Source organism: Saccopteryx bilineata, chromosome 2 (assembly GCF_036850765.1).
Source record: "Saccopteryx bilineata isolate mSacBil1 chromosome 2, mSacBil1_pri_phased_curated, whole genome shotgun sequence".
Lineage (NCBI taxonomy): Eukaryota > Metazoa > Chordata > Mammalia > Chiroptera > Emballonuridae > Saccopteryx > Saccopteryx bilineata.
In genome coordinates, this window is record NC_089491.1 from 230826994 (window position 1) to 230848870 (window position 21877).

The following is a 21877-nucleotide window of genomic DNA, read 5'->3' on the forward strand; positions in this document are numbered from 1 at the left end:
ATGAAGATGTCAGTAATAGAAGAAAGTGTGTGTGAGTGTGACTGTGTGTGTGGTGGATGTGGATGAGTGTGTGTGTGGATGTGTGTTGGAGAGTACTAGCTTCTCGATTGTTCTGTAAATATAAAATCACTCTAAAAAAATGAAATCCATTTAAAAAAAGGCATGGCTCCTACCTCACAGAATTTGTGCTTTCTAAAATAGGAATAAGAACACTGACTCTCAGCGATGTTTCGAGGTCGAATGACGAGCTTGTAAATGATCTTACACGAGATTGATGCATGAAAGTTTTTGTAGTTTCCTGTTCTCTGTTTTCCTTTAAGTGGATGAATGCAGTTCAACAGCTGCACTTCGATTCAAGCTCACACGTTTTAGCATCTGCTCAGTGTCTGTTGATGACCTTTCCTCTTGAGAATGGTTGGCATTCTCTTGGTTCTTCATGCTGAGTAGATTATACCCCTGGATGTTATAAAGTTTGTTGTGGAATTCTGGATTCTGTTATATTCTTTCAAAAAGATCTGATTTACATTTGCTTTCTCTGTTTTAAAAGCTAACTAATTTGGTTGAACTCAAACGACAGATTCTCTCTCAATGCTCAGAAGCCTGTTGTCCTTCCCGACATGGAATGACATGGTAACAATAGACTTCAGTGCAGAACTCCCCCCTACTGGACCGTAAGCTTGTGTAAGGTAGTAACGGGTCTTACTCATCTTTGTGGCCTTCACATACAGCTTGGTGTTGCACACAGTGGTCAGACCACCATGCTGAATGCACAAATGAGTTCATGAATGTAGAATTCATAAAACATCCACCCACCCAGACCGATGTTACTAAGAGATGCTGGAACCAGGAAGGACAAGCTGGGAGCTTGTGTATTTATCAATTTCTACCTTCCTGCACATGGGGTAATTTGCAGTTGGTGATCCACTACCAAGATCTGGGCCTCAGCTCCATTTACTCTGCAATGTTCACTTCCTTGGATATGATTTCTTTGTGTGTATGTGTGTGTGACAGAGAGAGACAGAGAGAGGGACAGATAGGGATAGACAGACAAGAAGGGAAAGAGATGAGAAGCATCAGTTCTTCATTGTGGCACCTTAGTTGTTCATTGATTGCTCTCTCATATGTGCATTGACTGGGGGGGGGGGCTACAGCAGACAGAGTGACCCCTTGCTCAAGCCAGCAACCTTGGGTCCAAGCTGGTGAGTCTTGCTCAAACCAGATGAGCTCGCGCTCAAGCTGGCGACCGGCGCATCGAACCTGGGTCCTCCACATCCCAGTCTGACGTTCTATCCACTGCACCACTGCCTGGTCAGACTATTTCTTACAGACTACACATTATAGCAAATCCCATTATAAGAAAAGAAAACCACAAATAGCAGATATATAGTCATTACATTAGCTTCATTTCTATAATGAGGAATTAATCTAAAAGATATAAATTTGAATCGCAATTCAAGCCCACAGCTCAAGCCTACTTCATTCATTCATTCAATAAACATTTGAGCACCTGCGCTATCTCAGGTGCTAGATTCCAGAAATGTAAAAATTAGTAAGCATAGTTCCTGTCCTTCAGGAGTGAGAGAAACACAGAGGTCATTTATTCAGTTATTTGTAGAATCAACCAAATATTTATTGAGCACTTACTTTGTGCTGGGAATTTTGCTAAGATCCAAGGATACAATGATGAGAAGATGGACAATTCTCTGTCGTTGGGAAACTCAAGAGTTTCTTTCAAAAACATGAACTAAGAGAATTCTTCCTATTGTGCAATCATTCAAGTACTATCCTCACATTTTTTTTTTTTGGCCTTTGCCTGTACAACATGTACCACTAATTCATATTTTATTTAAGTATCACTCTTCAAAAGCTTGACTCAATTTAATTTGAAAGGAAAAGATTGTATTGCAGGTTGGATCAGCTACATGTGCTTTTCAAAGTCACATTAACATGAATGCACCATTATTAACATGCAAAATAGCTAAGAGCAAAATAACAAGTATCACATGTCACACACTGGGAAACACTGCTTTAAGTGTGTTAAATATGATTCAAGAGACATTTATAAAGTGCAGAGAGTTCAAAGGGACTATAAAAGGAGTGATTAGCCCTGCCTGTGTTTATAAGGAAGGCTCTGCAGGAAAGTCTCACTCAGGGAAGGGACAGTATCTGCCTTTACCGTTTTATCCTCTGTGCTAGTCTCCAGTAACATCCCTCCTGCCGCAAAGATGTCCACTTCCTAACTGGGACCTTTGACTATCTTACATGACAAGGTGAAGGAGAGTTAGGTTGGTGATGGGATCTGCATCACCGACCAGTTGGCTTGAAGATGAAGGCATCATGCTGGACCATCTGTAGGAGCCCTGAGAAATCACAAAGGACCTTCAAAGCAAGAGAGGGAGGTAGAAGAGAATCGGTGTGGTTCCATTTGGAAAAGGTCCTGCCTCTGTTGCTGGCATCAAAGACAGAGGGAGGGGCTGCAAGCCAAGAAAAGCAAGTGACCTCTAGAAGCCAGAAACCGTGAGGAGTAGACTCCCCCTGCGCTCTGAGAAAGTCACACAGCCTGACCAATACCTCGATGTTACCCTGCCAAGACCTGTGTTGGGTTTCTAGCCTGCACGACTACGAGACCATCAACGTGTGTTAAGTCACTGTGTTGGGGCCCTGGCTGGTGTCTCAGTGGGTAGAGCATAGGCCGGGCTTATGACATCCTGGGTTTGATTCTCAGTCAGGGCACACAGGAGAAGAGACCATCTGTTTCTCTCTCCTTCTCTCTCTCCCTTCTTTCCCTCTTCCACTCCTGCAGCCAGTGGCTCGATTGGTTCAAGCATGGTCCCAGGCACTGAGGATAGCTCCACTAAAGTGTATCAACCTCAGGCACTAAAAATATCAATAGCTCAGTACTCGAGCACTGGCCCAAAATGGGGTTGCTGGGTGAGTCTGCCTCACTATCCCCTTCCTCTCTCTCTCTCACACACACATAGACACACACACACACACAAAGTCACTACATCAGTGATAATTTGTTCTAGCAGCCATGGGAAACTAATATGACCCCACAGTGCCAGACGGATTTTAGGCGTTGGCTAAAGGTCAGCCACCCTGAATGGGTTCTCCTCTCTAAGTTCTTTAAGGACAAGGCAAGAATCTCATCTTTTTGTCTCTTGTAGACCCCAATGCCCACAATCCCTTAGCATGTAGTTGGGGGTCAATGACTATTTTGAGTGCATTTTAAAGGTAAGCACTTGTTTGAACTGGCAGATCAAAAATGGATAGACATTTACAAGGCACAGAAATGGAGTGAAGAAGAAGAGTGACGGGGCTACGTGAGCCAAGACGTGAATGTTTGTGGTGCGTTTGGAGAGGTGATTATCATCCGGCAGAAAACAGCATGCTTGCGGAGTCCGAGGGACAACAAGTCTGGGGGAGTGACAGCGAGTGAACCAGGAAGGGCCTGTGTGGCCTGCCAAGGGGTTTGATTGGATTCTTGAGGCCACAGAAAGTCATGTCCCAAATCTCCTTCCATGTGCCATTAAAAGGTGACAAGGTGACGGGGGCTTGCCCTCTCGCCATGCTGCTTTCTTCATAACACCCATGGAACCTTGAGTTTCTAGGATCGGGACGCTTGCAACACATGCAGATGTTTTGGGACAAAGCCCAACCTTTGGGCATGGGTTCTTGGGCTGGGGGTTAAGTGTTGCCCATTAGGAACGGCCCGACAGAGGAAGCCAGCAGCCTGGGAAGCCCAGTGCGTCTCAGGCCCCCTTGAGCTCCCTCTCTGCAGGAGCTGACAAACTGTCAGGGTTTCCGTCATAAACCCCACACTCCATGTGTTCGCAATGTGGCCATTGAGATGCACATGGGATGGGGGGCGGGGCAAGAGGGCTTAATTCTGGGTAGATATCGCTTCCTTTCTTTTCCTGTGTTTTAGAGAGAGGCTTTTTTTTACTTTTTTTTAAAGTTATGGTGTGGACTAAAGGGACAGTAATGAGTTCCAGATGTCTCTATTTCTCCCCTCCTATAATTGGAAACAAAAATATAGCATGGTTTTTAAATGGAAAGTGCCAGAAAGGGTTTTAGCAGTGATTTAGAGCCCAGCGTGGGGCTGTGGCCGTCGTCACGGCACACCCGCTCACTCACACGGCTCCCTGCAGACCCAGCTCAGGCTAGATCTAGGCCCTGAATGAGGTTCAGCTGCGAGTCCTATTTTAGGAAACTCTCATACACGAAGCCCAAACTCGCAAAGCAGACAGGCTGGGGGCGGAGCAAGCAGCCACGGATTCAAAGGATGATTGTTTCACAGAAGGCGACGACTCTGGCCTCTTTTAATTGGAGCTCCCCCAGCGCACCTAAAAGTTTCCCCACACGTCATTAATTCCTGAGGAAGGGGACCAAGAGCCTTCCAGCTGAAGGTTCCAGGCAAAGATCAATTAGAAAATCAAGTGACCCAGTAGAAAGTGATCTTGGGAAGAGAGAAGGCTCGAATTACCAGGGACGAATCGGTGCACCAAACCTTCGCAGGAGACTTCGCAAGCCATCCTGTGAAGACCCGACCGACGTGCAGCCATGCTTGGAACTGGCTCAACCTCCATGTGCGTGAGACAGAGAGATGATCTAAGGATGCAGGAGGAAACACTTATTCAATTTAGATTCAAAGCTTTAGGTTCCTTTTGGAGCCCTGCACTCTTCCCTTTAGCCAACCACAGTTACAAAACGGAACCGTGGGTGCTCAGGGCTTCAGATTTAGACTGTGGAAAAGCAGGCAGCCTCCGACCTCTGAGAAAGATAATAGCGCAGTACACTCTCTCTGGGGAGATAATCTATAACAGAAAGCAGACCTCAGCCCCCCATCTAACAGCCAGCAAGGAAGGGGATTTAGATAAAGCTAACTGGCCACTCTGCCCTCCCAGGATTTGCACGGCATCCTGGTACAAACAGGAATTCTGAACCCCGGAGCTGAAATTTGGAGCAATTGAGATAAGAGATAGGGGTTGGGCAGATGGAGTCACAACATCCCTTCTCTTTCTGATAGAGGAAGGCAGTGGTGGGATCCAAATAATTGAACAACAGTTTCTCTGCCTAATGACCATTTTAAGTATCAAAAAATGCCAATATACCAAAAGGTAGTTTATTATTTCATGCATTTAATACTTAAATAGGAACAAAAAAGAGGTACACAAAATTAGATTATAAGAGTTTTAAAATATTAATGGAAAAATATTAAATAATACCTGACAAAAACAATAAAACTTATAATATTTTCATACTGCTTTTTTTTTTTTAATTCAGTGAGAGGAGGGAAAACAGAGACGGACTCCTGCATGTGCCCTGACTGAGATCCACCTGGAAAGCCCAGTAGGGGGCAATGCTCTGCCCATCTGGGGTGTTGCTACATTGCTCAGCAATTGAGCTCTTCTTAATGCCAGAGGCAGAGGCCATGGAGCCATCCTTAGCACCTGCGGCCAACTCCCTCCAATTGAGCCATGGCTGCAGGAAGAGAAGAGAGAGAGAGAGAGAGAGAGAGAAATGAGAGAGGGAGGGGTGGAGAAGCAGATGACACTTCTGTGTGCTCTGACCAGGTTTCGAATCCAGAACATCCACACGCAGGGCTGATGCTCTACCACTGAGCAACCGGCAGGGCCTCCTTACTGCTTCTTGACTGGCATCCTCATTTGCAATTTTTTCACCTATGGACAGAATGAACATTACTATGAGCGCTTAGAATATGCTGTTGTGCAGATGAGCATTAAAAAAGAGTAAGGAACCTGACCAGGCGGTGGCGCAGTGGATAGAGTGTTGGACTGGGACACGGAGGACCCAGGTTCGAGACCCCCGAGGTCACCAGCTTGAGCATGGGCTCATCTGGCTTGAGCAAAAACCTCACCAGCTTGGACCCAAGGTTGCTGGCTTGAGCAAGGGGTTACTCGGTCTGCTGAAGGCCCGCGGTCAGGGCACATATGAGAAAGCAATCAATGAGCAACTAAGGTGTCGCAATGAAAAACTGATGATTGATGCTTCTCATCTCTCTCCGTTCCTGTCTGTCTGTCCCTATCTATCCCTCTCTCTGACTCTCTGTAAAAAAAAAAAAAAAAAAAAGAGTAAGGAATGTAAATGTGTGATTTTCACATTGGGCAGCTGCCCAGGCACCTACTTTAGAGAGAACCCTGATTACAAGTGACATTTTAACAACTGGTTCACCAAACTCAACAAAAAATTAGGTATCAGTTCTGCCAAACCTGTGTGAACTGGCTGAATCCCACCACTGGAGGAAAGTTTGGAGACTGGGCGAGTTCTCTTAGCCAAAGTGGGCCCAGTGACAGCTCACTGCAGACTCAGGCTGGATCGTGGTGCTAATGCTGGCAACATGGAAGAGCTCTGGGCGCCCCCAGAATATCCCGTTCCTAAAACGTCCGGCATTGTGGAGGACCCCCCCTCCACACACACAAACAGAAGGGATGGCTCAGGTCTCCAACAAAACACACCGTCACCTTCCCTAGGGAAGAATAAGGAGGAGGGAGGCTGACGTGTTATTCTACAGTGAGGGTCCGCAAACTGCTCCCTGTGGGCAAAGCCCGGCCATCTGCCTGCTTTGTAATCGGGTTTTATTGGCATATAGCCACAGGCCCTTATTTATGTATCATCTGTGGCTGCTGTCATGTCCCCACGGCACAGTTGAGGAGCAGTGACAGAAACCGTATGGCCCAGAAAGTCAAACACTGCTGACCTCTGCTCTAAGGGACATCTCTCTGTGACGTTCAGCTGCTCTGGGACTCACCCTCTCCTGGGCGGCCCCTCCCTTCAGCCCGGCCTGCTTGGTTCCTGCTGGTGGTCCCTGGACAGCGACGTTCCCCAAGGGTCACTCCTCGACCCTCCCTTCCCATTGGACATTAGTAAAATCTTCTCTTAGGCCTTTCAAACCTTAGCTTTGAGTGAGCACATCAAGTAATGGTCCAAACTAGGGTGTTCGGTGGATTAACAAATTCTGGACAAGAGTTTGAGGTAACAGGCATAACTTGGACAGTCCTGGGAAAATGGAGAAGTGTGGTCACTTAAAATAAAAACACTGCTTATCTTTCCCCAAACCTGGGTCCTTCTTCTAGAGTTCCCACCAGCTCTGGCACTGCCACCCTGCTTGTGGTACCCACAAGAGCCCAGGACTAGTCCTCTATACCAGCCTCTCCCTCACCCACCTCCCACCCAGCATGCACTCCTACTTGCCGTCTCTCTTTGGGGTCCACCCACTTCTCCCATCTGAGCTGCTACATCCAAGCCCAAACCACCACCCTTTCTCCCCTGGAACTCTCAACCACCTCCTTGCGTGTCTGGAGCCACAGGCTTCAGGCCCTCCCATCTGCCTTCCCAGCAGCCAGGCCAATCCTCGTGAAACTTCAGTGTGATTGGGCCACCCCTCTGCATAAAACACAAGGCCAGGCCTCACCAGCCCTAGGAAACTTAGCCTCTAATGCGGGGCTGTCTCCTGCTCCACCCATCACCCTCCTTCCTTTCTGCCCTTCAGCGATGCTAGAAGGCATCTGGGTCTCCCTGCACAACCTTCAAGCAACTGGAGAGCTCCTCCCCCCATTGAGACTCAGGCCTCTGTTTAAATCTCATACCCTTGCCCTCCACACCAGGTCAGCAGTGGCCACATGGCCTGTGCTTGGTCCCCAGGGCACATAGCACAGGCTGTAATTGCACGGTGGGCTGTGTGCTGCCTGACCATCTCCCCCGCGGTGAGCTGCCTGAAGATGGGGCTTCTGTCCCTCTGCTAACTGTTTTGTCTAGGCTTTCAATAAATACCAATGGAAAGAATGGTGAACTAGGAGTTGTGGTATCAGAGTTTGGGGTTTTCAGGGAAGCCCGGACAGAGACTGCAGTACTTTTCTGTGGACACAAGAACCCATTGCCACAAACTCAGTCCCTGAAACCACAGACATTTCTTTTCTCACCGGTCTGGAGGCCCAAGGTCCGAAATGCAGATGTCAGCAGACATCCCCAGTGGGGGCTCCTGGGGAGACTGTCCCCCAGCTCCTGGGGGCTGCAGGCTTTCCTTGGCTGGTGGCTACATGACTCCAGCCTGCACCTCCACCTTCCCCTCTTCCATGTCAAACCTGTGAAGACACGAATGACAGCATGGAAGGCCCACCTGGATGATCCATGGTGACCTCATCTCAAAACCCTCCACTTCATTATTCCATCTGTAAAGACCGTTTTGTACAATAAGGTCGTGTTGATAGGCTCCAGGGATTAGGAATGTGAGCAGATCTCTAGGAAGGATAAAGGGGGAAGGGCTGTTCCACTTACCATGGAGACATGAGACTAGATTTGGTCCAAAAGGAGTAAGAATCTGGCTTGGGAGATTCAAGATGAGAAGCCCTGCAAACAGGAGACCGGCAGATGTCAGTGGTCATGGGGGCGACGCAGCCCCAGGATGCTTCCCCCGGGGTCAAACACACACCACTGTCCACTCCCCCATTCTTGCCTTTTCTCTGCCTACAGAGATTAATTCCCAGGCCAAGGGCTCCAGAGAGAGCCAGTTCTTACCCCACTGTTCAGATCCATACCTGAAAAGTCAGTGCAAAGAGACAGGACCAGACTCCCATTCACCGTAATTTTGGGCAAGCTTCATTCAGTTAGCCTCAGTTTCCCCAAACATAAATTAAGTTACCTGCTCCCAAGGGAGTGCTTGGGAGGTTTTCTTGTCTTAACTTGTACATCTTGGGAAAACAGTGTCATTACATTAACCAAAGAAGTTCCTTGCAAAGGCTGGCTCTCACTCTCCAAGCAACATTTTAGAGCTGCTAACTCCCCAGCTGCCTTTAAAAATAACAAAAGTCCAGACCACGTGGTCACCATGCACCTGTGTCTTTGCAGCCCTTGAGGGAGGGGGTCCCACACCAGAGCCCCTGGCTGTCTTCACCTGCGCTGAGAAATGAGTCCTCTGTGGTGGCCCAGGCTGCAGAACATCTTTTAGAAGGCATCGCTTCCGGACAAAATTAAAAGTATACAAACATAGAGTTCCTGACTAGAAATAAACGCTACCGTATTTTTAGAAGGCTGGGTTCTTTCATTTTTAGCAAATGAGCTGATTGGATTTGGATCCATCCCAGGATCCACCCCAGACGTCCTCCCGTGGTCTGGCTGAGCATCTCGGGCTTCCAGGCAGCCTTCTGAGACGGCGAGGCCCACCGGCCATGCTGTTTGTGAGGGGAAATGGAAGGGGAGGCTCCATTTTTGGCAAAGGGTTAAAATAAAGAGCTGTGTTCTGTGTGGGCCCCTCTTAGAAGCCCGCCTGGTGGCTCAGTCCACACTGGCACCCGTGCGTGCACGTCAGACCTGTCTGGAGGAGGGTGAGTCACTGCGCCTGGTTCTGCGCTGGCGGGGTGGGGTAGACTGTGTGCTCCGCCTGCATACAAAACGACGTTTGGTTTCCTGGGAGGGAGGGAGGGAGGGAGGGAGGTTATGGGGGTTTTTGTTTTTGTTTTTGCAGGAAAATATGAACTGTGAACACAGTCCATACCCGTTGTGAGGGCTTAGGGAAAACAAATTCAAAGATGACCATCAAATGACTGCCCCACCACAGGCAGCTTCCGGACCCCTTTCTTGCGGGCCACGGGATGGGGGCAGCCTTGTGAGAGTATGAGGTCATTCTTTCAACCCACAAACGTTTCTGGGAGCCCCAGGTGAGCGGGGGGCTGTGCAGAAAATGAGTTCACACAGTGTATGTTTGCTTTTAAAGAAGCGAGTCACTCCCAGCTCCTCCCCAATCACAACGCTAGCAGCCAACTGGCTCATGGCAACCAAGTTCAAGTGCTACAAGGGTGTTGCCACACGCATGGAGGTCCTCCCTCCCTCTCTGTAGCAGGTGAAGGGGGCTGACCACCGCCTAGTTACACTCTGGGACCCTGAGACTTTTCTGGATGTTTGGAGAGTTTCTGGGAAGTTAGACTGAATGAGATCTGGTTTTTGCTGGGACCTTCCAGATTTGGGCTCAAAGCCATTGAATGCCTTGGGCTGCCCTGGGAGTGTTTGCCACACTGACTGTGTGACCTGGGGACAACTACTTGCTCCTCTATGAGACGGGAGCAGTGATAACCTGTGTGGTGGGTTATCACGAGGATTAACTGTGCTAATTCACCCTCCACTCCTAGAACGGGGCCGCTTATACTTGGCTTTGTGGCATTGGCTGACGTCAGTGCACCCCTGGTTTCGGTCTTCCCATCAGGTGGCACCAATCCTGGCTGCTGCTTTAATTATTTCTTTTTATGTTCATTCAATCCTTCCTCCTTTCTTCATTTACTTACATACTGCATTAGACCCAGGGGATCAAAAAACACACAAAAACTATGAACCAGCCATGTTCAAAACTATGAACCTCCTGAAGACAGTCTGTAAAACAAACACTTAAAAGTCTCCAACGGAAGCGTCGGCCTAGCGTGCGGGGGGACCCGGGTTCGATTCCCAGCCAGGGCACACAAGGAGAAGCGCCCATTTGCTTCTCCACCCCCCACCCCTCCTTTCTCTCTGTCTCTCTCTTCCCCTCCCGCAGCCAAAGCTCCATTGGAGCAAAGATGGCCCGGGCGCTGGGGATGGCTCCTTGGCCTCTGCCCCAGGTGCTAGAGTGGCTCTGGTCGCGGCAGAGCGATGCCCCAGAGGGGCAGAGCATCGCCCCTGGTGGGCGTGCCGGGTAGATCCCGGTTGGGCGCATGCGGGAGTCTGTCTGACTGTCTCTCCCCGTTTCCAGCTTCAGAAAAATACAAAAAAAAAAAAAAGTCTCCAACGGAGACGCACAGGGAAACCTGACGGATGCTTCAGGAAGAGCAAGAGGCTGCCACGGGGCCCAGAGTGATGCGAGGACAAGTACTTTTCCATCGTGCCAAAATGCGCGATGACAATTGTGCAGGGAACTGACCGTTCCCTGGGCCGACATATGTTTCAGCCGCACTTCCCTCAGATTTCGGACTTCGGTGGTAACCATATTTGACTTGTGTTTAGTGGCTCCGCTTCCACAGGGTTGCAAAAGAGGTCACCTCTCTTGGGAACAGGACTTGACAGCCAGCAGTGTTTCTTCTCCGTGAACCGCTTGCTCATGGGGAGGAAGTCCGACCTGCGGCACCCGGTGGAACTCACTTCGTGATAGCCTGCCCAGTGGGCCAAGTTGTGACAGTAACGGAGTGTTGTTGTTGTTTTAATTTAATTTATATTTCTGTTAAAGAAACACAGGGACCTAGTTTAAAAAGTCAAACATTAATCAAAAGGTTCTATTGTGAACAGCAGTCCGTTCGTCACCCCCCCCCCCTGCCCCCCTTGGCTTTTGGGATGTTTCCTACTGTTTTTGCCTAACATGCACATATCGCTCTTTCTGGTGGTTTGCATATTTTCATGTGCCACTCCTCCCCCAACACTTACCCCCTCTTCCTCACCCCCACCTCCCTTCCAATAGAGCCCCACAGCAATGTGTGGTCAAATCAGTATTCAGAGTTTGTGTGATTCTGACCGTGTAAGTAGCAGCTGCCGCTGAACCATAGAGCTGGCCATGATTATTGTTTCTTTTTCACACAGTTTTTGTTTTCCTGGAGTTCATAAGTTCCTCATTTTTAAAATTTGTTTTTCTGTACTTATCGTTAATCTATTACCTCTACCAGAGCTTAAATTTATTTGAATGCCAGGACACCAAGTTCCATGTTTAGTTTAGATATACGTCTCTGTGGGCAACTTCTGGCCTCTAGAAAGACCCCAGACTGCCAGTCCATGCCTCCCCATCACACTCCCTTCGTTACCACTGGGGTGGGGGTGGGGGGCTTTATCGCTTTCCCACATTGGATTCTTTGTTTCCTTAACTTCATATCATCTTTTTCAAATCTACTTCCTCATTTTGGTTAAGCATTTTACTACCTGGAGTCCATGAATGTCTGAAAATAACTTTATTTTACCTTCACCCTTGACTGCTAGATTGACTGGTATGGAGGCTAATTTTATGCATCAAGGGGACTGGGCTAAGGCATAGCCAGGTAGTGAGTAAAATGTCACCATTGGGTGTGCCTGTGAGGGTGTCTCTGGACAAGATTGGCATGTATCTAAAAGACTGCCTCACCAATGTGGGTGGGCCCACGTAGAGGGAAACAGCTAAGGAAGGGCAGTTCCTCTCTCCTTGCACCGGGATGTTCCTCTTCTGCCCTTGAATATCAGAGCTCCTGGTGGTCAGGCCTTCAAACTCTGGGACTTGACCAGTGGACCCTTGGTTCTCAGGCCTTCAGCCTCAGGCTGAATTATCCCACTGGCTTGCCTGGTTTTCAGATTCAAATGTGTGAACCAATACTTATAATAAATCTTCTCTTACATCTCTATCCATCTCTACCTCTACCTATATCTATAGAATTATACCTATGTCTATACCTATACCTTTACCTATATCTGTACCTACATTTATCTATCATCTATTGGTTGTGCTTCTCTGGAGAACTCTGACTAACACAGCTGGGTATAAAATTTTGGTTTACAAATAATTTTTACTCATAGTATTAAAAGTATTGTTCCCTTGTTTTCCAATTTTCATTATTACAGTGGAGAACTCTGATGCCATTCTAATTTCCAAGCCTCTATCTGTGGCCTATTTTTTTTGTTTCCACCCTGGACTTTGTAGGGTATTTTTCTATGCCAGCTCTTCTCAAATCTTACAAGGGTTTACACTCTGATGTCAGTCTCTTTTTCATTCTTTGTGCAGGAGCTCAAGGCAGCTCTTTCAGTTTGGAGATGAATGCCTTTGGTTTTGGAAATTTTCCTGTGTTTGTTCTTTGATAACATCTTTTGCTCCATGCTCTTTTTTTTCTTCCTAGAACTCCTATTGTTGGCACTCTTAGACTGACTCTTAGATTCTAATTGTCTTATCTTCTCTTTCCTATTTTACATTTTTTTGATCTCTTTGGGTGATCTTTTCAAATTTACCTTGTTACACTATTCAAATTTTTTCTTTTCTCTTAATTTTTAAAAATTTCTGTTCTTATACTTTGAATTTCCAAAAGCTCATTCTCATTTTATACAGTCTATGAACATTATCCTCTTTTATTTTTTTGCATCAGTTTTTGTTTTAAATGTACAACTCCTCATCTTTCTAAGGAGAACTTTTCAAAGATTTGTTTTATCTGCTGTTGTCACTGTCTCCTTTGAGTTTCTTTTGTCTGTTATCTTTTACTTTTTTTTTTTGTATTTTTCTGAAGTTGGAAACAGGGAGGCAGTCAGACAGACTCCTGCATGCGCCCAACCGGGATCCACCCGGCATGCCCACCAGGGGGTGATGCTCTGCCCATCTGGGGCGTTGCTCTGTTGCAATCGGAGCCATTCTAGCGCCTGAGGCAGAGGCCATGGAGCCCTCCTCAGTGCTTGGGCCAACTTTGCTCCCATGGAGCCCCGGTTGTGGGAGGGGAAGACAGAGACAGAGAGGAAGGAGAGGGGGAGGGTGGCGAAGCAGATGGGTGTTTCTCCTGTGTGCCCTGGCCGGGAATCGAACCCAGGACTCCTGCATGCCAGGCTGATGCTCTACCACTGAGCCAACCAGCCAGGGCCTATCTTTTACTTTTTTTTTTTAATTTTTTTAACTTTTATTAATTTTTAGAGAGGAGAGAGAATGAAAGAGAGAGAGAGAGAGAGAGAGAGAGAGAAGGGGGAGGGAGGAGCAGGAAGCATCAACTCCCATATGTGCCTTGACCAGGCAAGCCCAGGGTTTTGAACCGGCAACCTCAGCATTCCAGGTCGACAGTGTATCCACTGCGCCACCACAGGTCAGGCCTATCTTTTACTTTTTTTATGCCAGAACTTTTCCCTCAGATGCCTAGTGACCCATGGTTGTCCATTTTTAATCAAAAGTAAAGCACAAGGATTTTCTTTTGGGATGATTAAATTGTTTGAAACTAGACAGAGGAAGTGATTGCACAATAATATGGATCTACTAACTGCAGCTTAATTGTCCATTTTAAAATGGTTGATTTTGTGTTATGTAAATTTCACCACCAAATTTTTTAAAAAATTGAAAATGAAAAAGAGAGAGAGGGAGAGAAGCATAAAACTAACTGGGACCAGCATCTCTGTTGTACATGGGTTGGGCTCATTGACTGGTAGACCTGGTTCTAGGGGACTGACCAGGTATTCCGTCCTCTCACCAGGTAATTCTAAGTATCAGTATCTATTGGCCTTTCCCGTTTGACAGCTCAGCTTCCCCAGCAAGGAATGCTCCGATCTCCTGCCTGGATGGAAGAATAAACTAGGATCCCATGTCTGGGAGCTCAAGGTGGGGTAAAGAGCATGCCAACTTCGACTGTCCTTTCTCAGGGCAGTCTCTCACCCCACTATGCTGCTCTTGGTGTCTTTGAGGCCAAAGGCACTTGAGTTCAACCTCTCCAGGGAGTATACTCTGATGCAGTTCTCTGTCACATTACAGAGGGATAATCTCCTGATCACACAGACCTGGGAGGTCCAGATTGGGGAGAGACAGTCCTCTGGCTGCATAGACCAGGAAGTCCAGGTTTGCCTTATGCTGCTCCTGATTTTATTCTCACCCACATCCCTGCTGACCTGGATTCTTGGGCCTCGGAGATCCTAGGTTCTTTTTGATCCTCAGCTGCCTATAGCTGCCGCCCACCTCCCTAGACATAGGTTTCTTCACTGTGCTGACCACATTGTGTTTTTTTTTTCAAGCACAAAGATATCATCCTCTTGGCTTAAGATGTCCCTCAGCAAGGCTGCTGTTGTAGGAAGGACATGTGAACACCGGTCACAGCCACAAGTCTCAGGATCTAGTCTTCACTTTGGCATTACCTGGCTGTTCGCACGTGAGCATGTTACGGGATTGCTCTGCATTCCAGTTCTGTGAATGTTTCCTGACCTATAAGGTGGTGGGTGGAAGACAGATGTCCTTGGAGTCAGGGATAGGGCTGGGGCCTTTCAAAGATCACATGTCAGCCCCTTTGTTAGTCAGGAACCACTGAGCATCCCGTCGAGACCTTGAGCAGTCATGTAATCCTGCCCACACCTTGGGAGCAACATTTTCAGCTAAAGTAAAAAGCTCATGAAAAGGAAGATAATACTTGAAACACAAGATAATCCCTAGGGGACAGAACTACTAAATAGAACCGAGGACTAGAGCTCAGCCTGTTGGCTGAAATCAATATACTTTAAATTTTCATGCATGAAAGCACGGCTAATAGTTTGGCCTTACATATCTCCACTCAATGACCCTTCTCCTTCCTGAGATCAGATTCTGGCTCTCGAATTGCGGCTGAAACTAGAGTGTGTCCAGAACTCACGTGAGAGTGGCTCACCAGCCTTCGGAAAAGCCCAAACAAGCCAATGACACAGAGCAAATATTAATATTCTAAACAGGTACAAAACAGCTTTGGGGAAGGGGAGCCAAAGGGACTTGGGGGAGGAGTCAGGGGTCCAGAGGGAGATATGGGTAGTTGTTCAAGTGGTTTCTTCAGACATTTTTTTTTTTAAAGGCAGAGCCCTTTAAAGCTTTAGTCAGAATCTAGGCTACTTTTGAAAGCCTGCTGTTAATTTTAGAAAAATAAGAACTGGAGGCAAGTGTGTGTGCTTGGGGTTTCGTAAGTCTTGTGCACCTCAAATAATTCCTTTCTCCCCCATCACCATCTCCCACTTCCCCCTCCTTTCCTGTTCCTGTCTCTGGCCTCTCGTCTCCCTCACCCCTCTCTCCATAAAGGCCCAGCCAGTCCGCTTTTCTCTCCCTGTTTCCCCAAACACTGGGACCCCCATCCCTGTCCTTCCTTCTAGCTCACAGCTTCTCCTGATACCAGGCCAAACCCTTAGCTGTTTTGTGGGGCCTCTGAATCAGTCCCTCGGTCACTGGTCACCGATGTTTATCTTCCAAGTTGTAAAGTTTAATTGTAGCTTATAGTGAATCCTCGGAGGCTGGAAGCCAAACTCGGGGTCTGGGAAGTGATCAATTCCTGCCCAACCATCAGGACACCACACCAGCAGCTGCCCAGGCCACTCAAGATTCCACAGGCTTCAAGGAGGTTGTCGTGTGGGAGTTGATGGCGTGCTGCTTGTGGCCACTCTGGTCTGCTCGTGTCTGCTCGGAAAGTTGAATTTCCCTTCACCCCAAGTTTGCCTGACTCTCATACGTTTCTCCTTGGGGTGAATTCTTCAGTCCCATGGGATGCGGTAAGTGAGGAGTCTTGGAAAGCACAGATGGTGAGAAAGACACTCTCAGGTCAAATTGCATGGTTCCCCTGGGTCCTAACAAAACCTTCAGTTTTTCATCTGACATGTGTTCAGTGCCCGAAAGGGGAAGGAGGAAGCTCAGCTTCCTTTGAAATGCTAAATCGAGTCCATCTTTCTTCCATCCTTAATAAAGGGAGGGGTTCCGTCAGCTTGCTTTTTAAAAGGCATGTATTATTGAACATACCCGCTGTCCCCAAAGCCCTGGCTTGTCAGAATGTTGCAAAATCCTGAGCCAGAGAAGACAGGGGATGGCAGCCGGAGTCTCCCAGGGAACATCACCTGTCATCCCACGTTCCTGTGGTCCAGGAGGGGAAGCACCTGGCTGTCTACCTGTGCTTCCAGCTGATCTGCCGTGAAGCTTCCAACCATTAGCCTCCTGCTCCACTGGTTCCGAAAGCACAAAATCCGGAAGCAGAGATGAAACCCTCGGGGGGTTCTAAGGGTGTCTGAGGTCCAAGCAAGAAATGCTTTGCCAGGTAGACCATCATGCCCAGGCAAGGTGGGGCTGGCTGGAAAGTCAGCCCGGACAGGCTCCTGAAGGGGTTGGTGCCTCGGTTTTTCTCTGTTCTCTTGCCTTTTGTGGTCAGCTTTTCCCAGCAGCCAAGTTGGAGACGTTTAACATTTGTGTTGACAAAGATTCTCTTTTTGACCAAACTCTACTCAGCCTCCTCTGAACTTTTCGACTCAGCCTTGACTTTTGGGCTGCCATGTCCGCCCCTGCATGGGTTCAGTTTTAGCAAGAATCCTGCTAAGTCAGTTTAACCGGAGTCCCCCACCTGTGACATTTAATCTGGTGTCTTACCCACCACCATCCCCAGGTGGTGTCTGATCGCCCTGGACTGTCTTTGGTCAGTTTAGCAAGAATCCCTGAGCCCCAATGTCTCCTCCTAGTGATTTTCCACCCACTGGCCCCACCCTGCTCCTTGGTTTTGAGTCCCTTTTATCCATGTTGTATTCAGAGTTGGGTCCAATTTCTACCCACTGTGGTGGTCCATGGCCCTGTCTGCATAAACTTTGTCCTCACCATGCTTTAAAGATGTCCTTATATCATTTTTTTCTTTAGCAGGTTTTTAAAAATTTAAGCCATTCTTTTGCTATTTGTAACTATCAGCCTGTGTCGTGGCTGTTAGGATTAGTATCACTAAACCCCAATTAGGTTAGGTGCCTCACCTAACACCCCACCTGCCGTCAGGAACTGGTGATTTCCCCACCGTCTGGGTCTTCTGACTCCTGAACCCACATGCTTGCTTTCCACCTGAGGCAGAAATGAGAGGCACCTCTAATCTGAATTCTTGGAGCAAAAAAGTGATTGTGCCAGCTCTGAGCATGGGGTATAATTCCAAAGGCTTTTGATTCCTGAGCCCAGTAAATAGGGGGTCCATCCTCTAGGAGAGGAAGGTATCAACCCTATTATGTAACATCAACTGCGTTCTCCACCCAGAACACCATCCTTGCAAGCTTCTGGGCTTTGAAAAGGGCTTTGGGAATGGCCTGTGTATATTTTGGGCCAGATCTCTACCAGGGGAAATTATCTGAATGGCTGGAGGAACTTTTGTAAGTCCCCCCCATCCCCCAAGCCCTGTGAGGTGCTTAGTGTGTCATCAGAAATCACTGCTTCCCAGAAGCTCCCAGAGGCTCCCTTTCTCACCAGCAAATCTCAAACTCATCGCCACAGGGCCACACCAGGAGCTAATGGAAACACTGGAAAAAATGAACTTGAAAGAAGCCAAGAGACCCCGACATTCAGTCAACAAGCTCCAAAGAAGAAACAGAAGAGAATTTACGGTGCTCATCTGTGTTCTGCTGGGGTTGCCAGGAAGCCTTTGTTAAAGGTTAATGGCCCGGTGTTTGGGATGAATGCTAATCTTTGTGAAATGGTCCTCTGGGGGGGATGTTACAGAGAGAGCCCGAGGGAAAGAAAGTAGGACTCCTGTGACCTGGATCCAAATTCTGGGCCAATTATTAACTACTCATGTGACCTTGGAGAGGTCACCTCTCCTCTCTGTCTTCAGTGTCCTCATTTGTACAAAGAGGTACTTGGGCCAGGTGTTCCCTTTTTTAAGCTTCCTGTAACCACCTGACATTCTTTAATTCTCCATTTTCTGCCTTGGCTTCCACAGAGCCCAGAGAAGGGTCATGGCAGGCTGTAGCTATTGGGCAGAGAGAATCCCTGCCAGCTCCCCGTACCCAAACACACGAAGGAAGTAACAATGGCACTGTCCCACACAATTCACATCCAAATGGGGATGTATAGTTCTAGAGCCTTCCATGGGCATTATATAAATTGTTAAGATAAGCAACCCAGTTTTCCCCAGACTACTGGGAAGCCTGACACAGATGCAAGTATATGGAAAAGCTGCGTCCCTTGATCAATCCAAAGAAGCAGGATGAGCCTCCAGAAGCTGGCCAGTATACCCTCTGAGGGGATGGTTCTGCCTGTGGTCATGTGTTTCTATCCCTCCTTTTCACCCTTCCTCCCTTTGTTCACCCATCCACTCATTATTCCAACCATCCATCCTTCCACTCATCCATCATCTATCATCCATTCATCCATCCATCCATCCATCCATCCATCCATCCATCCATCCATCATTTATCTATCATTCATCCATTATTCATTCATCATTCATCCACTCATCCATCATTCATCCATCCATTCTCCATCCATCTCCCCATCTGTCAATCCATTCACCCATCAGTCCAACCATCCATCCATCCATCCATCCATCCATCCATCCACCCACCCTCCTACCCATCCATCCATCCATCCTTCATCATCCATTCACCCATTATTCACCCATCCATCATCCATCCATCCACCCATCATCCACCTATTATCTACCCATCATCTGTCGGGAGCCGATCCACTAATGCTGGCTAACTAGGTCACAGCAGAAGAAGATCCACAACTGCTGGTTGACAAAGTCACAGCAAAAGAAAATAGAGTCACCGCAATAAAGACCAACAGCTGCGGGTTGACAAAGTCACCGCAAGGAAAGGCACAACGATTCCTCCCCCTTTAATCTTTTGAATTAATCTGGCCTTATATCCCCCCTTTTTCTGGGTGTGTGCTATTATTTGTGGCACAGGGATAATAGTACCGTGCTTTCCCTGTAGATTTGTAGTAATTTCTTTGGAAATGAGACAGAAGGTGTAAGTTCCACAGAAAAGCCTGTAAGCCCCTTGAACTGGGCTCATAAACATAAGAGGCTGGCTATAATATCCCTCATAAAGGGTTAAGTTTGTAGGAGAATTTCTTCTTATTAATCATGTTAGAAAGAATATAGTTAGAACTTAGCTAGTATATGAATATAGTAAATAAATAAAGTTTAACTAGACATTAGAATCTTAGGTAAAGTGTAGTGAAGTGGCCTGTTGCGTGGCCTTGGATAGGAGTGCAGCTGGCTAGTAAGAATGTTTTGTTAAGAGACTTGTTTTATGACTAAAGGCAGTTACTGGGCTTTCTCAGTGAGACATTCTCATGAGATTTATATACTTTCCCAAGGTTTTTCGTTCAGATAATAAAGAGGAATATGGAAAAATCCATAGAAGCAATAGCAATTAATGCCTTCTGATATTATGTTGCTACTAAGCTATCTTGCAGGTGCACTCTATATATCTTTAAGCAAAAGTTACTCTTGATATTATGACAATTTCTTAATAAGCAAGCCTTTTGAAGTCTTGTGAGAAAAGTTAGGACACTGCATAAACTCAAGGCCATTTGCCTAAGCAAGCGGTGATCCTTTGCTAGTCCTTAATGATTTTGTCTGTTAATCTCTCTCTGCCCCTTGACTCACAACAGTAAAGTTGAGTTATTAGTTAATACTAATCCTTTAAAAGCTTTTACCGATGTTATCGCTATTCAAGTTATTTTTTAATTGTACTTTGAATGATTTGCCACCTAATTTGTAGTTTATAAATATAAATTAACTGTTATCTGGAAACATGTAAACATAGTGAAACAGAAGCAATGATTAATACCATGTAATTGTAACTTGGTGTGTGTGTATAAAAAAGGAGCTGTACTAGCATTTGAGAGAGATGCCTGGCAGTAAATGCTAACTAAAGAATAAAAAGAAAGAAAAGAATTCGGCTCTCTCACTCGATTTCGCCAACGCCGTCTCCTCCTGTGGGACCCCTGGATCCCCCCCGGGGCTGGACCCCGGCAATCATCCATCCATCCGTCCCCCATCTTCTATTATTCTCTGGAAGAATTTAATGAGCACATACTTTGTAGGGGCTGTGGCAGACCCTGTGTGGCAGACAAAAGACATGTTGAAGATGGGCCCTTGTACCAGAGAAGCCCTTTGGTGACCTACGAAGACAAAGATAATGAGGCTAGAATGATCACTATTGAGGGGATGTACAGAGAGCCACAGGGTCCTTTCTCCCCCTTCCCTCCCTCCTTCTTCACCCTCTTCATTCTCTTGGACAACTGTGTAGCAGGCCTACCCCTGTCACACTTCTTCCTTGGCTGAAAAGAATGATGTGGTCACAGTCACACAGCTGAGGAAAGAACATTATCAGCCACTTCACAAAAGCTCCCCAAAGGATTGGCATTGTTATTGCAGCTGCCCCTCCCCCCACATGCCCACAGGAATGCCACTGTGGTAAATGGGCCCTTACTTGACAATGCATTAATATTTTTCTAAAAACCTGATGTGCCCTTTTATGGGCAGAGCCTTTTCATAGGAACCCCATTCCACTCGTGAGTTTACTGTGAATTACAACATAAGTGAATAATGTAAAGGACAAATGCTTGCTGGATAGGCTACTCTGGTCACCTGCCCTCCGGGTGGCTGCGGTAACCGGAGTTCGTGGAGGAATCTGACCAGTATGGTGAGAAGGACGTGTCTCGTGACCCTGTCTCCATATTGACAGCTGCAGGAGGCAAGTGTGGGGAAGAGCCCTCACACATCACAGTAGAAGATGTCTGTCATGAGCTAACCTGGAAGGTCAAGCCTAAGGCAGAATTCTAAGGCAGATTTGAGTTCAACATAAAAAACTAGTTTTTGAAACAACCAAAATGTCCATCAGGTGAGAGATAGATACACGAGATGTGGTGCATCCATTCAAGGGAATTTTATTCAGTCATAAAACAGGGACAAGTCATGATACCTGCTACAACACGTATGGACCTTGACAACATGATGCAGAGCGACAGACATCAGACACACAAGGACACATAGTGTGTGATCCCGTTCCTATGAAATGTCCAGAGCAGGCAAATTCAGAGAGACAGAAAGCAGATTAGTGGTTGCCTAGGGCTAGGGAGGGGCGGAATGAGGAGTAATAGCTAATGGGTTTCTTTGTGGGTGACAAAAATGCTCTAAAATTGATTAAGGTGATAATTCCACAACTCAGTGAATATATGAAAAACCATTGAATCATAAACTGTAAGTGGGTGAATTTTGTGGTATGTAAATATTTCAAAAGAGCTGTTAGAAAAATGTGTTTGCCCACTTTAACTTTTTTTCTTAAATGAGAAGCAGGTAGACAGAGAGACAGACTCCCACATGTGCCCATATGGGGATCCATCCGGCAAGCCCACTAGGGGGTGATGCTCTGCCCATCTGGGCCATTGCTCTGTTGCAACCAGAGCCATTCTAGCGCCTGAGGCAGAGGCCACAAAGCCATCCTCAGTGCC